Source organism: Cucurbita moschata, unplaced genomic scaffold (assembly GCF_002738365.1).
Source record: "Cucurbita moschata cultivar Rifu unplaced genomic scaffold, Cmos_1.0 Cmo_Scf00004, whole genome shotgun sequence".
Classification (NCBI taxonomy): domain Eukaryota; kingdom Viridiplantae; phylum Streptophyta; class Magnoliopsida; order Cucurbitales; family Cucurbitaceae; genus Cucurbita; species Cucurbita moschata.
Genome location: NW_019268520.1, coordinates 2,742,508 through 2,756,342, shown reverse-complemented (window position 1 = coordinate 2,756,342; position 13,835 = coordinate 2,742,508).

Below are 13,835 nucleotides of genomic sequence, written 5' to 3'. Positions count from 1 at the left end.
AAATAAAAGTTGCCAAAGGGAGCATATAGCTCGATGGCAATGACTATATCCTCCTTCTATTTTTCTTTTGCATCTCATATTGAAATTTATGCTCGTTAACCAACTCAATTTGTGCGGATGTTAATCTTAAATCGTATCGAAACTATGATAGAATTATCATGCACCATTAAACACAATTATTTGATTTTCAGACATCTTAAAATCTCAAACATCTTATTATATAAAATTGTCTAGTGTCCGAAATAGAATGCCTAAGAATAGAGTAAATACGTTTGGTGTTGCATGGGAATTATATCCATATTTTATATAAATAAATAATATTTTTGCTCCATTCTCGCCATTAATTCCAACTTTATTTTTACATAATTATTTCTATGCTAGTTAATTTATTTTTATTAAATTAAATTAAATTATTAAAATAATTTTAAATCATTAAATTTTTATTCATTTATAAATACAATTTTCAAATATAAAAACTTTGAAGTAAAAATTTATAATGGATAGATAACAGCTCATATATAAGGTAATTCATTTTAAATTATCAAAATAATTTTAATAAAAAATTTATAATTATAAAAAACTATCTTCTCTCAAATTAAATATTTCATTTTTTTTAGGAAAGAAGGAATTCTAATATGTAAATATGCTGTTCTTTTAAAAAAGAAATTACTTATTTACTGTAGTATTTATTTGTTGAAAAGAGTGGTGAGAGGTTGAAGGAGAGAAGAGATTCGTTACCATTTTTTAAAAAAAAAAATTTTTTTTTGGCTCGTTACAGTAGGTCATATCAACGGACCCAACATAAATGATATGATTTAAAACTAACATCGACAAAAAGTGAGTAGGTTAACTGGATTAAATACGACCCACCGAACAAATTAATAGCAAAAACTTCAATATAGCAGCAAATGATGACAACAGGTAAAAACGAGAAGAATGGGATGAGAGAGTTATAAGGTTGAGTCTGAAAACTCAACGACTTAACCGTTCAACACTTACCAAAATTATTTATTTTAGATTATAAAGTATATTTTAAAAATTAAAAAATAAAATATCGACTTATTCTCTTTGACTGGGATCGAAGGAAGAATGAGATTAACTTATTCTGCCTTACCCTAAATCAAATATTTTATTTCTCTTTCTTTCATGTTTAAAGTAACCACATAAATGATGAAATAAACGTGTAACATAAGTCTAAAACTATACATAAACTTTGGTGACCAAAGAAAGAATATTTGAATGGAATAAAAAGTTCACGTAATAAATATATTCGACCATATCAAGTTTTATCTAGCGAGTAATAAATATCAAAACTCCAACTCAAAATCGAAACCATATCATACAAAAATTTCAAAATTTCTTCCTCAAATCTTCCCTTTTGTTCTTTTAAGTTCCGTTTTCTCAAGAGAATACATATTCATGACGCTGTTCCATCTGACGATATGGTGGGATGACCACCGCTGCCAATAGAAAACGTAAAAAATATTGATGTCAATGATCCAAATATTAAAGCGATAGCAGAGTTTGTAGTGAGTATGAGTCCCGGAGAAAAGTTGATCATTAATCAAGTTGAAGCTGGTCAAAGAATTAGAACGGGAATGCTCGAGCAGAACTTCTATTACAATCTTATTATCTCCGCCAGACGTTGTCATGATCCATTATTGGTGTTTTGTAGTTCCATTGTGCAACAACATTGTTCAGATCAATCTTATGACCTCATATCTTTTGTCCGTCTTCCCTAAATTGCATAACTTGCAACGGGATCATCTATGTTCTATCAACTATGTCTTGTCTAAGTTATAAACTATCAAAAGTAGTAATAATATGAGAATAAAAGTTGCCAAAGGGAGCGTATAGCTCAATGGTAATTACTATATCCTCCTTCCATTTTTCTTTTGCATTTCATATTGAAATTTTCGCTCGTTAGCATACTCAGTTTGTGCGAATGTTAGTTTTAAATCATATCATTTACGTGAAACTCTGATAGCATTATCATGCACCATTAAACACAATTATTTGATTCTCAAGCATCTTATTTTTAGACATCTTATTATTTATCGTCTGATTTAAAGTTTTGTCTAATGTCGGAGAATAAGATGCCTGAGAATAGAATAACTGCGTTCATTGCGCGCTAATGATTTCAGTATTTTATATAAATAAATAATATTCTTACTCTACAATTAATTCCAACATTTTTACATAATTATTTCTATGCTAGTTACTTTATTTTTATTAAATTAAATTATTAAAATAATTTTAACTAATTAAAGTTTAATTAAATTTTTATTCATTTATAAATACAATTTTCAAATATACAAACTAGAAGTAAAAAAGAAATGTTTAATTTATACAACCAATCATAACTTCTAATTCATGACATTTGTAACGATCCAAGCTCACTGCTGGCAGATATTGTCTTCGGCTTTTCTTTTTAGGTTTTCTCTCAGAGTTTTTAAAACACGTCTGCTAGTGAGAGATTTTCACACCCTTATAAACAATGTTTCGTTACCTTCTCCAATCGATTTGGGATTCACAATCTCCTTCTTCGGGGTCCTGCTTCCTCGCTGACACTTGTTCCCTCTCCAATCAATGTAGGACCTCACAATCCACCCCTTCGAGCCCAACGCCCTTGCTCACACTCGTTCCTCTGTCCAATTGATGTGGGATCTCACAAAATTACTTAGCCAAAAACTGCCACCCGTCGTTCTTTCATCATCCAAAAAATTCCTTCTACTCATCCAAAAAATTCCTTCTACTCATCCACTCTTCATCTCAATTCCTGTTGTAGACGAACTTACTAACGATGATGTAATAGTCAATCTAATATGTAATTCATTTATAAGACCCGAATGTCAAGACACAGTTACTCGAAAATTTCAAATGTTCAAATTAAACGATTTCTTGATTTAAAAAGTCTTGCTCAAATTCCAGTAGCCCGTTGATGTAGAACATACTCCAGAGTTCTTCCACTAGTCGGCTAAGAGAAGAATTTCAATCATAGGTTTCAATCTTATGGTATTATGATTCTTATTTTAGTTATTACACGTTTGAGCACGTTGATTTTTGGAGTATTTCATGCTTTGATACTCAATCATTTAAGGTACAAGGTCTTAATCCGCTATTGATGATCATACGATAAAATTGAATTCTTAGCAGTCTCGAAATAGAACATGGGGAAGAAAATGGGCACTGTCTCGGAGAGAGGCTCGATGAAATAGATATGTCTGTGAAGATGTGGACTACCTGCACGTGGACAGAAAAACCCTATGAAGCTTATAAATCCTCATATGACCAGTAATAACTTGAAATTATCATTAAAAATACATTTAAACTAACAATGATATCAATAAAATAACGAAATCAAAAGAACAAGATATCTCGGTCATGCTCGTCGAGGGTGTATTGTCTATAGTCGCATGCCCGTTCCAAACCTCTTTTACATATTTTCATCTTAGACAGGCATTTACGATTTCATATTGTATCAATACAGGAGTGTATGACCGTTCACCAAAATCATGTCTCGCTAGGACTAAAATGTCACAAAATGTAATATGGGGAATATGACTAGCTTTCATTCCTTCCTACTCTGAGATATATGTTATTTAAGTCATGGTGTTTCTTTCTTCATTGCTTTCTTCAATTCTTTCAAATCGTTTTCAAATGCTCACGTTTTCTAAAACATTTCTAGCAAATGTGACTCAAGGCCCGAACATACACCAACGTTGTTCGCGACATTTGAATTTCTCACGGCTGATTTGTTCGTTAGGTTAGAACAAGTGTTACACAATCATTATCCCACTGCTGTAAGAGTATGATTGCGGCACCACCTATACACAAGTGTCTTACCTTTACCTGATAAAGAAGTAACATCTTCCTAGCAAAACCGCGTTTTAAAAATCCTGAGAGGAAGCCCGAAAGGGAAAGTCCAAAAAAGACAATATCTGCTAGCGTGGGCCTAGGGCATTACAAATGGTATTATAGCTAGACACCGGGTGATGTGTCAGCTAGGAGGTTATTCTCCGAAGGGGGGTAGACAGGAGGCAGTGTACCAGTAAGGACGCTGGCCCTAAAGGGGGTGGATTTGGTAGGGGTCTCACATCGATTAAAGAAAGGAACGAGTGTCAGTGAAGACATTGGCCCTAAAGGGGTGGATTGTGAGATCTCACATCGGTTGAGAAGGAGAACAAAACACCCTTTAATAAGGGTGTGAAACATTTTCCTAGCAGATGCGTTTTAAAAATCTTGAGCGGAAGCAAAACCCAAAAAAAACAATATCTGGTATCGTAGACCTACGTGGGTAGTTGCAATCTATTGTTATATGGCTAGAATATGAACAAAATGTAAGAGAGTCAAACCTTATTTATCTATTTACGGTCTTTATAATTGGAGAAAAACGAACAAAAATAATTTAATTAAGACTCGCAAAATGACGGTTTCTTTTAATCTTATTGAAATTAAATAAAACCCAGGCACAAGCATAGGCCCATTGGACCTTCTAGATTCATTTCGTTAGTTCAATAAGCCCAAAGCCCAAAGCTAGCCCAAATCCAAAAGCCCAAAGCTAGCCCAAGATATGTTCTAAATCCCTTACCTCGTTTTCAAAATTTAGGCCGAATTTTAAAAATGAATTAAAAAAATTAGAGCATAGGATCCAATTGGTTTATTTTATTTTATTTTATTCAACCAAATGCATAATTTGAAAAAGGAAAAACCCTAAAAAGTACACATTATTTAATTCCTAAATGTGTTTGAGGAAGCTATTTGAATGACAGAGTGTAAAATGGAGATGAACACATGTCGGGACGTTATTCGTCCACGTGTTGAGAAACATAAACCAATTGGATCATTTGGAATATCCTCCAAAACTTATTGTCTTCACCTTTTATGTAGAAGTAGATATGTATTGATTTTGTGTGGTTGCACAAGATAAGCTTTTTGAGTTGTTTTTGCATTTTCCAAGATAAAAAAAATATAATTTTTCATTATTGCAATTTCTTTTTGTTTAAATAAATGGGTTTTAATTCCCGTAAATAAATATCCAAATTTTTTAGGAAACTTGTGACGTCCTAGATCGATTGAGGAGGAGAACAAAACGTTTTTTTTTTGTAATGGTGTGGAAACATTACATAGCACACGCATTTTAAAACCTTTGAAGGGAAACTTGACAGGGAACGCCCAAAGAAGAGAATATATGCTATCGGTGGGTTTAGGCTGTTACAATAATATCAAAGTTAGACACAGAATGATGTACCAGCAAGAATGCTAGGCCCCAAAGAGAGATCAATTAGTGGGGTCCCACGTTAATTGGAAAAGTAAATGAGTGCCAGCAAAGACGCTAGGTCCGAACCAAGTGAATTTGTGAGCTCCACGTGGCCGACCAACAACCACTTGTAAGCACTAATGATTATGAAATTGGTGAGTTTGTTTTAATCCACAAATTTAAGGGATACACCAAAGACAGAGATTGATGGCTCTCTTCCCAAAGCAAAAGACACAATAAGTTGTGGGGATTTTGTTTGGGTCAAACCTTTTGTGATCTCCCTTTTCTTTTCTTTTATAATAATATGACGTCATTTTTGTGCATTGCTTACATCATTTTTATCCATGGTCTCGATACTTTCAAGTTTGTTTTCTTAAACTTTTAGAACGTTAGATTACACGTGAGATCTCATATGGATTGGAGAGAGGAACAGAACATTCCTTATAAGGGCACAGAAACCTCTCTCTCTAATATAAGTATTTTAGAATTGTAAAGCTGACAGCGATACGTTATGGGTCAAAACGGACAATATCTACTGGCATTAGGTTTTGGCTGTTACGAATGGTATCAAAGTTAGGCATCGAGCAGTGTGACGTTAGGCCCTTAAGGGGAGATAGGAGAGGGAGACGAACCATTCTTTATAAGAGTGTGGAAACCTCTTCCTAACAGGCCAGTTTTAAAAGCCTTGAAGAAAAATTTGAAAGGGAAAGCACAAATAGGACAATATCTACTCGTAGTGAACTTAGGTTGTTACAAGAAACTTCTCCCTAATTAACGTGTTTTAAATCGGGAAGTTGATTTAACAACGTATTAAAAATGGTTTAAAGTCGAATAAAAATAAAAATAAAATAATAATAATAAAAGTTAGGGCAGCAAATGCGCTGAAAATGCGACAGGAATCCACACCACCGCGTGCATGGAGGTCGACCGCCCCACCAACCGCCCCATCCTATCAACAATTCTTTTATTTCTTTTTTAAAAAAATTAAAAAATAAAAAATAAAAATGGTCTGTTTGGCGTATTTGAGGTATGAATTTAATTATAAATTATTTTAATTTCAAATTTCAAATTATAATTTTTTTTTATGCTAATTAGAAATCAACTGACCATGCAATATATCATTTAGTAAAAATAAATCAATTTAATAATTAAACTTTTACAAATACCTTTATTCAATTTTTTTTAATTAAAAAAACTCAATTTTATTTTTCTTTATTTTTTATTTTAAATTCATCCTCGCTTTTTTTTCTTTTTTTTTTAATATCAAAACAGTGGATAATTCGAACCTCACTTTTATTTTCTGAAAATAAAAACGGTAGATTCTAATTTTGTATCTTTGTAAAAAAAAACATATTTTTAATCTAAAATTAATAAATAAATTTTTAAAAAATGAAACAAGAAAAAAAAAGAAAAAGAAAAAAGAAAGCACAATTCTAGTTTGATTGGCTATAATTTGTTGGAATAAAAAAAAAGTTTTATTACAAAAGGAAATTAATTTTATCAATTAAAAAATAAAAATATTCTGATATTTGGACAAAAATAAAAACCGTTAATATTTTGTTTCAAAAATATCCTTAAAATTTTTAAGGTTGTTTCAAAAATATGGTTGAACCTTCATTATGAGATATAGATAGATCGTTTTCGTCCATGATCAATTTTGAATTTTTTTTTTTTTTTTTTTTTTTTACCAAGGTGGAGGAAGTTAATGTTACTTTTAAAATTAGGTGAGTATTTTTTAAACCTAGCAATAAGGTTACAGGTATTTTTAAACTTTTTAAAAAAGTTGAGGAGTATTAATGAAACTTTTTAAAGTTGAAAGATAATTTTTAATATTATTCAAAATTTAAGGATATTTCTTTTTAACGGTTGGTATTATTCAACGACTTCTAGTTGTTAGTTTTTGCTTTTTTACTATGTTTGTATTCAATTTAGACACGCTGCTTACCTAAATGATTGTGTACCTATATGTTTAAGGTATTCTCGTATATACACGTCTAGCCATTTACTTTGTGTTTGAAAGCTAGTACGTGAAATATTACGATTGACTAACTACAGCTTATGGACTAAGGGAACGAAGATGCGAAAGAATATAAAAATAAAAGCCTTAATTTATTACACGGTCTCGAAGATAGATGTGATGTCCCGCATTGGTTGGGGAGGAGAACAAATCACCCTTTATAAGGGTGTGGAAACCTTTCCCTAGCAGATGCGTTTTAAAGCCTTGAGGGGAAGCTCGAAAGGGAAAGCCTAAAGAGGACAATATCTGCTGGCGATGGATCTGGATCGTTATAAATGGTATCAGAGCCAGACACCAGATGATGTGTCAGCCTTCTCGCTATTCCCCAAAGGGGGGGTAGACACAAAGCGGTGTGCCAGTGTAAGGACGTCGGGCCACAAAGGGTGGTAGATTTGGGGGCGGTCCCACATAGATTGGAGGAAGAAAAGAGTACCAGCGAGGATGCTGGGCCCCGAAAGGGGGTGGATTGTGATGTTGTGATGTCCCACATTGGGTGGGGAGGAGAACAAATCACCCTTTATAAGGGTGTGGAAACCTTCCCCTAGCAAACGCATTTTAAAGCTTGAGGGAAAGCCGAGAGAAGACAATATCCGGTGGATTTGGGTCGTTACAATAGACATGGTAATTGAAGGATATTTGATACTGTTCCAAAAACGAGAATTTTCTTTATGTGGAATCAAAGGTCCACATAAAAGATATATTCGAAGAATTCGAGTCCCGAGTAATAAATATCAAGCTCCTATACAAAATCCAAAGCACTCCACACCAAAATTACCGTTTTTTTGAACAAAACATAAAGTCATGGTTGATTTTCCACACATGGGGTCGGGGCCAATCGTCGGTGGAGTGGTAGGGATTCAGATCAATGATCCACGCGTTAAAGAGATAGCAGAGGTTGCATTGAAACAACATGCTGAACAAAATTTGATCTTGGCTGGTGTAGACGCTGGTCAGATTATTAAGGGGATCCCGACTAGAACAACTATTACAACCTTATTATCTCTGCCAAACATAGTGCTCTCAGATTATTAAGGGGATCCCGACTAGAACAACTATTACAACCTTATTATCTCTGCCAAACATAGTGCTCAAGAATTTCCGAAGTTTTATAACGTTATTGTGTTACAAAAGGCTTCAGATAAATCACTGAAGCTCGTATCTTTCGTTCCTCTTTTCTAAGCTTCATCACTTGTAATGGCTGCTGTATCTTATCCATTATGCCCTATCAAAAAAAAATACTAATATGAGAATAAAAGTTGTCGAAGTGAGCATATAGCTCCGTGATAAATAGTACGTACTCTTTCTTATTTTAAATTTCTATATCTCAACTATATGACTGAAACGCCGCCAACGCTTGCGGGAAAGAATAAGGTTAGTAGGGTTCTTTGTTTCTTCTCCATTTTCCGTTCCTGCACCATTTTAAACTCTTCACGATATTGTTGAAAGTTCTAAAGATACGAATGAACATGGAAACCGAAATGGGAAAGGAAAATAAAAGCTCCAGTTTAATACCCGATTTCACATAATTGCATGTCACGCCACAAAAATCAAAATTAATAAGGATCGACTCATAAGTTAGATTTTCTAAAGTAGGTTTGATAAAAATTAATAAATTAAAAATTTTATATAATAATCCGTACATATGTAATAGTTCAATCTCATCCATTACATGACGTTTTAATCAGATCTGGGTCTAACTAGGTTATTATGGGAATTTTTTTATCACAATCGTTGTCAGGTTAGTTTTTCCGTTTTTGTGAAGTAGTAACTTTTGAGAACGATTTGTGTTTATGGTAACTTTTTTTTTTTTTTTGAAAAAAAAGAAACTTAAAAAATGCCTTCAATCGAACTGTTTGAACTTTTTTAAAAATTTAAAAAATGCAGGCACCGTTGTTATATGAACAAAACTGTTAGTACCACCGTCAATTTTCAAAAGTAATATAATACCGTAAAAAGAAAAATTAAAAACCGTCCATCTATTGACGGTACAAACTTTTATAAACTTTTTTATAAAGGTTGAGAAAGTGAATGTTACTTTTAAAATTTTGTGGGTATTTTTTAAATAAGTATTTTAAAACTTTTTTTAAAAAGTTGGAACAAAATTAATAAAAAAAATTTAAAGTTCAAAGGATTTTTTTTTTAAGAGTCGGTATTATTCGACGTCTACTAGTTGTTAGTTTTTGTTTGTATTCGGTTTAGACACACCGCTTATCTAAAGGATTGTGTAGCTATATGTTTAAGGTATTCTAGTATATACACGTCTAGCCATTTACTGTGTGTTTGAAAGCTAGCACGTGAAACATTACGATTGACTAACTACAATTTATGGACTAAGGGAATGAAGATGTAAAAGAATATAAAAATAAAAGCTCTAATTTAGTACACTGTTTCAAAGATGACGGAAGAGTCGTAGGGTATTTGATACCATTCCGAAAACAAGAATTTTCTTTACGTGGAATAAAATGTCCACGTAAAAGCCATATTCGAAGATATCCCGTTCCACACAGCCAGTAATAAATATCAAGCTCCTCCTCAAAATTCAAAACATATCGTTCCTCAAATCTTTCCCATTAGCTTTTAAACAAAACGTAAAGTCATGGTTGATTTTCCACACATGGGGCCGGGGCCAGCCATCGGTGAAGTGATAGGGATTTCGGTTAATGATCCGCGCGTTAAAGAGATAGCAGAGTTCGCACTGAAACAGCATGCTGAACAAAACTTGATCTTGGCTGGTGTAGACGCAGGTCAGATCATTAAGGGGATCCCTCACTGGGACAACTATTACAACCTTATTCTCTCTGCCAAACATAGTCCTCACGAGTTTTCAAAGTTTTATAACGTTGTTGTGTTAGAAAAGGCTTCAGATAATTCACTGAAGCTCGTAGCTTTCGTTCCTCTTTTCTAAGCTTCATCACTTGTAATGGTTGCTCTATATGTCCTATAAAAAAAATACTAATATGAGAATAAAAGTTGCCAAAGTGAGCATTTAGCTCGGTGAGAATTAGTACGGATTCTTTCTTTTAAGGTCGGAAATTTTAAATTTCTATATCCCAACTATATGTCTGAACCGCCGCCAACCCTTGCAGGAAAAAATAAGGTTAGCACGGTTCTTTGTTTCTTCTACATTTTCCATTCTTGCACATTTTAAATTGTTTATGATATTGTTGCAAGTTCTAAAAATACGAATGAACATGAAAATGGAAATGGGAAAGGAAAATAAAAGCTCGAGTTTAATACACGGTTTCACATCATTGCATGTCACGCCATAAAAATCAAAACTAATAAGGATGGACTGATAAGTTAGATTATTCTAAGGTATGTTCGATAAAAATTAATAAATTAAAAAATTTGTGTAATCGCCCGTACATATGTAATAGTTCAATCTCATCCATTACATGACGTTTTAATCAAATCTGGGCCAATCATCTACGTCACCTCATTTCAATCTCAACCTTTACGCAGGTAGAATTGCATGCTTAGCCATGCCACGAAAATCAAAACTAATATGGATGGATTGATAAGCTAGGTTATTATGGGGAATTTTTTATCACGGTTGTAGTCGGGTTAGTTTTTTCGTTTTTGCAAAGTGGAGAACGGTTTGTGTTTCAGGTTACTCATTTTTAGAAACCTCCTAAAAAAATTTATTGAAATTTTAGAAAGAGCAAAGTCAATCTTTTTTTTTTTCTTGAAAACAGAAACAATTACATTTTGTTTAATTATCTTATTGGTTCGGGTTCAAATAAATAAAAACTTTATAAATTGAGTTTCTCCTTAAACTAGATTAGATTAACCGAACTAACTCGAATTTATTATCGATTTTAAAAATACATTTTACTTACCATATAATTATATTTTTTATTATTTTATTTTATAATTAGTTTTCTTTTATTATTTATTTTTTAACAACCCTTCTAAATAATTTTAAATTAAAAAATTAAAAAGTAATTTTCAAAATATATATTGAAGTTAGGTCAACACCTTTTAATTGAATATTTAAATTAACATTTTACTTTTATTAAAAATAAAAAGTTGAATAAATGTTCGGAACCAACCCAACCCAAAAAAATCATGATCATGTTGGATTATATTCATTATTTAATAAAATTTGTTTGGGTTGAAAAAATTAGAATCAAGAACGGTTACTAGATTAGTCCAAAACTATACACACGTGAGTATCATACAAAGAAAGAATATTAGCATGGAACAAAACGCCCACGTCATAAATATATTCAATGATATCAAGTTCTACCTAACGAGTAACAAATACCAAAACTCCCACTCAAAATCAAAAGCATATCACACAAAATTTTCATAATTTGTTCCTCAAATCTTACCCATTTGTTCTTGTAAGTCTCGTTTTCTGAAGAGAATATAAATTCCTGGCTGATTTTCCACACATGGGTCAGGAATGATCATCGGTAGCGTAAGAAGGGTTGATGACAATGATCCACACATTAATGAGATAGCCAAATTTGCACTAAAAAAGCATACTCGAGAAAAAGCTGATCTTGGGTGGTGTGGATACTGGTCACAACTGAAACCGCTATAACAACCTTAAGTTACAAATAGTTATACAGTTTAATTAATTTATAAAATTGATATATATAAATTAGACTTTATTAATTAGAATTGAAATTTCATATCATTTCATAATTTTTTAATACTTTTAATTAATGATTTTTTTTCAACAATAATTAATTAAAAATTAATGACTTATTGATTAAGTAAAACATAACCAAGCCATAGTAGATGAAAGCTACATTCAACAAAACATTATTAATTTAATTTAAAAATTCAATTCCATTATTGTCGGGTTTTATAAAGAATTTCTTCTCTTCGATAGTAACTTTCAAAGTCAAAATATTTTTTTAGTAACGGACTATTTAACGCTAATTAAAAAGGTCATCGAAACTATTTTTAAAGACGATATTATCTCTACCTTAACTCGGTCGTCTAAACACAAGTGCTTTGCAGACTATTCCCGCTCGAACATTATTTTAAATTATAATACTTTTGCGTAATAGCCCATTTCGATAGATGTGAAATATAAATTTATAAGTTTAATAAATTTTAAAATATTTTTATTTTTATTTTTGAATTTTTGTGAGAATTTGTTACTGTGTTCCGTACAACTATTTTTATTATTAATATTTCATTTATAGTGTTATTTATGTCATTTTCACATCTTTTTCAAATTCCATTATTTTAATATTTTATTGTTGCTTGTAAGGTTAGAAGATTCATTAAATGTTTTTTTTTTATTTTTTTTGGATACGTAAAAGGACACAAAATTATAATAATAATAAAATTATATAAGAATTCCCACAAGTTAAGTGAAAGAAAAAATAATAATATTAGAAAAAAAATACACGAAAAAAACGATTTGAAATAAAATTACATATATATTTCTATAAGTAGCTTTAATAATTAAATACTATATCTTTAGACTTTTCAATTTTTATTTGAATAAGTTGTAATTATTTGTCTTTAACTCGAAGTGGCTCTATAGATCTAGGAGAAATATTCGGAAAAATCGATGATCGGAAAAGCCAGACTAAAATTTTGAAATCTTTCCAAAAATGCCCCTACCAAAAAACCCTCAATTTCGCTAGAGATGCTTACGAGGTGGGACGAAGAGGAAAAGATTTCTTCGTCCCTATCGTCGTCATTTATTTCAATCTTTATTCTCATAAAATGCAGAGAATTCGATGAATCAATTTTTTTTTTGTTTTGTAGGTCGTCTTTTTACGTTTTTCTTAAAAAAAAAAAAAATTTTTAAAAACTTTTGAATGGATAATTTTAAATATAATGATTTTAAAAAAATTATAAAATGTCTTAATAAAAATTATAATATTACATAAAAAAAAATATAATTATAATGTTTAACCGAAGTGATTTTAAAAATTTTAAATTTTAATATTACACCAAACGAAAAAATTTGTTAAGAAAAATATTCGAATGATATATTATAATAATTAGTTAGTGGATATATTTTATAATTTGATTAGTAGTATATTTTATATTATTCTCAATGTATAATTAGTCTATATTTTCCTTATTAGTTGGTAGCTGTATACTAATAAATATCAATAAGAATACATATCTTCGATCTCAATTCTATTTCTTATTTTTAATAGAAGTCAACTTTAATATTATAATATAGTCTTCAATTTTTTTTTTTTACCATAATGTTAATAATAATAATCAATCAAATATAATTTTAAAATTATTTTGAATTTGTTTTATTTTTAGATTTGTTAGGGGCATTTTTGCAAATATTTGGTAAGCTAATTCATTGAGAAATGTGAGGTGAGTGGGCAAGGGCCTTTTTGAAGAAGACAGCCTAAGCATGCTTCTTTTTTTTTCTCTCTTCATACACTCACTTTTACATAAAACATTCATTAGTGGGATCACTTTTCCACCTAACCTACCTAATTCTCTCGTTATCACATGAGATCTCACATCGAGTAGAGAGTAGAACCAAACATTCTTTATAAGGGTGTGTAAGTCTCTCCCCAACAGGCGCATTTTAAGATCGTGAAACTGACGGCAATACGT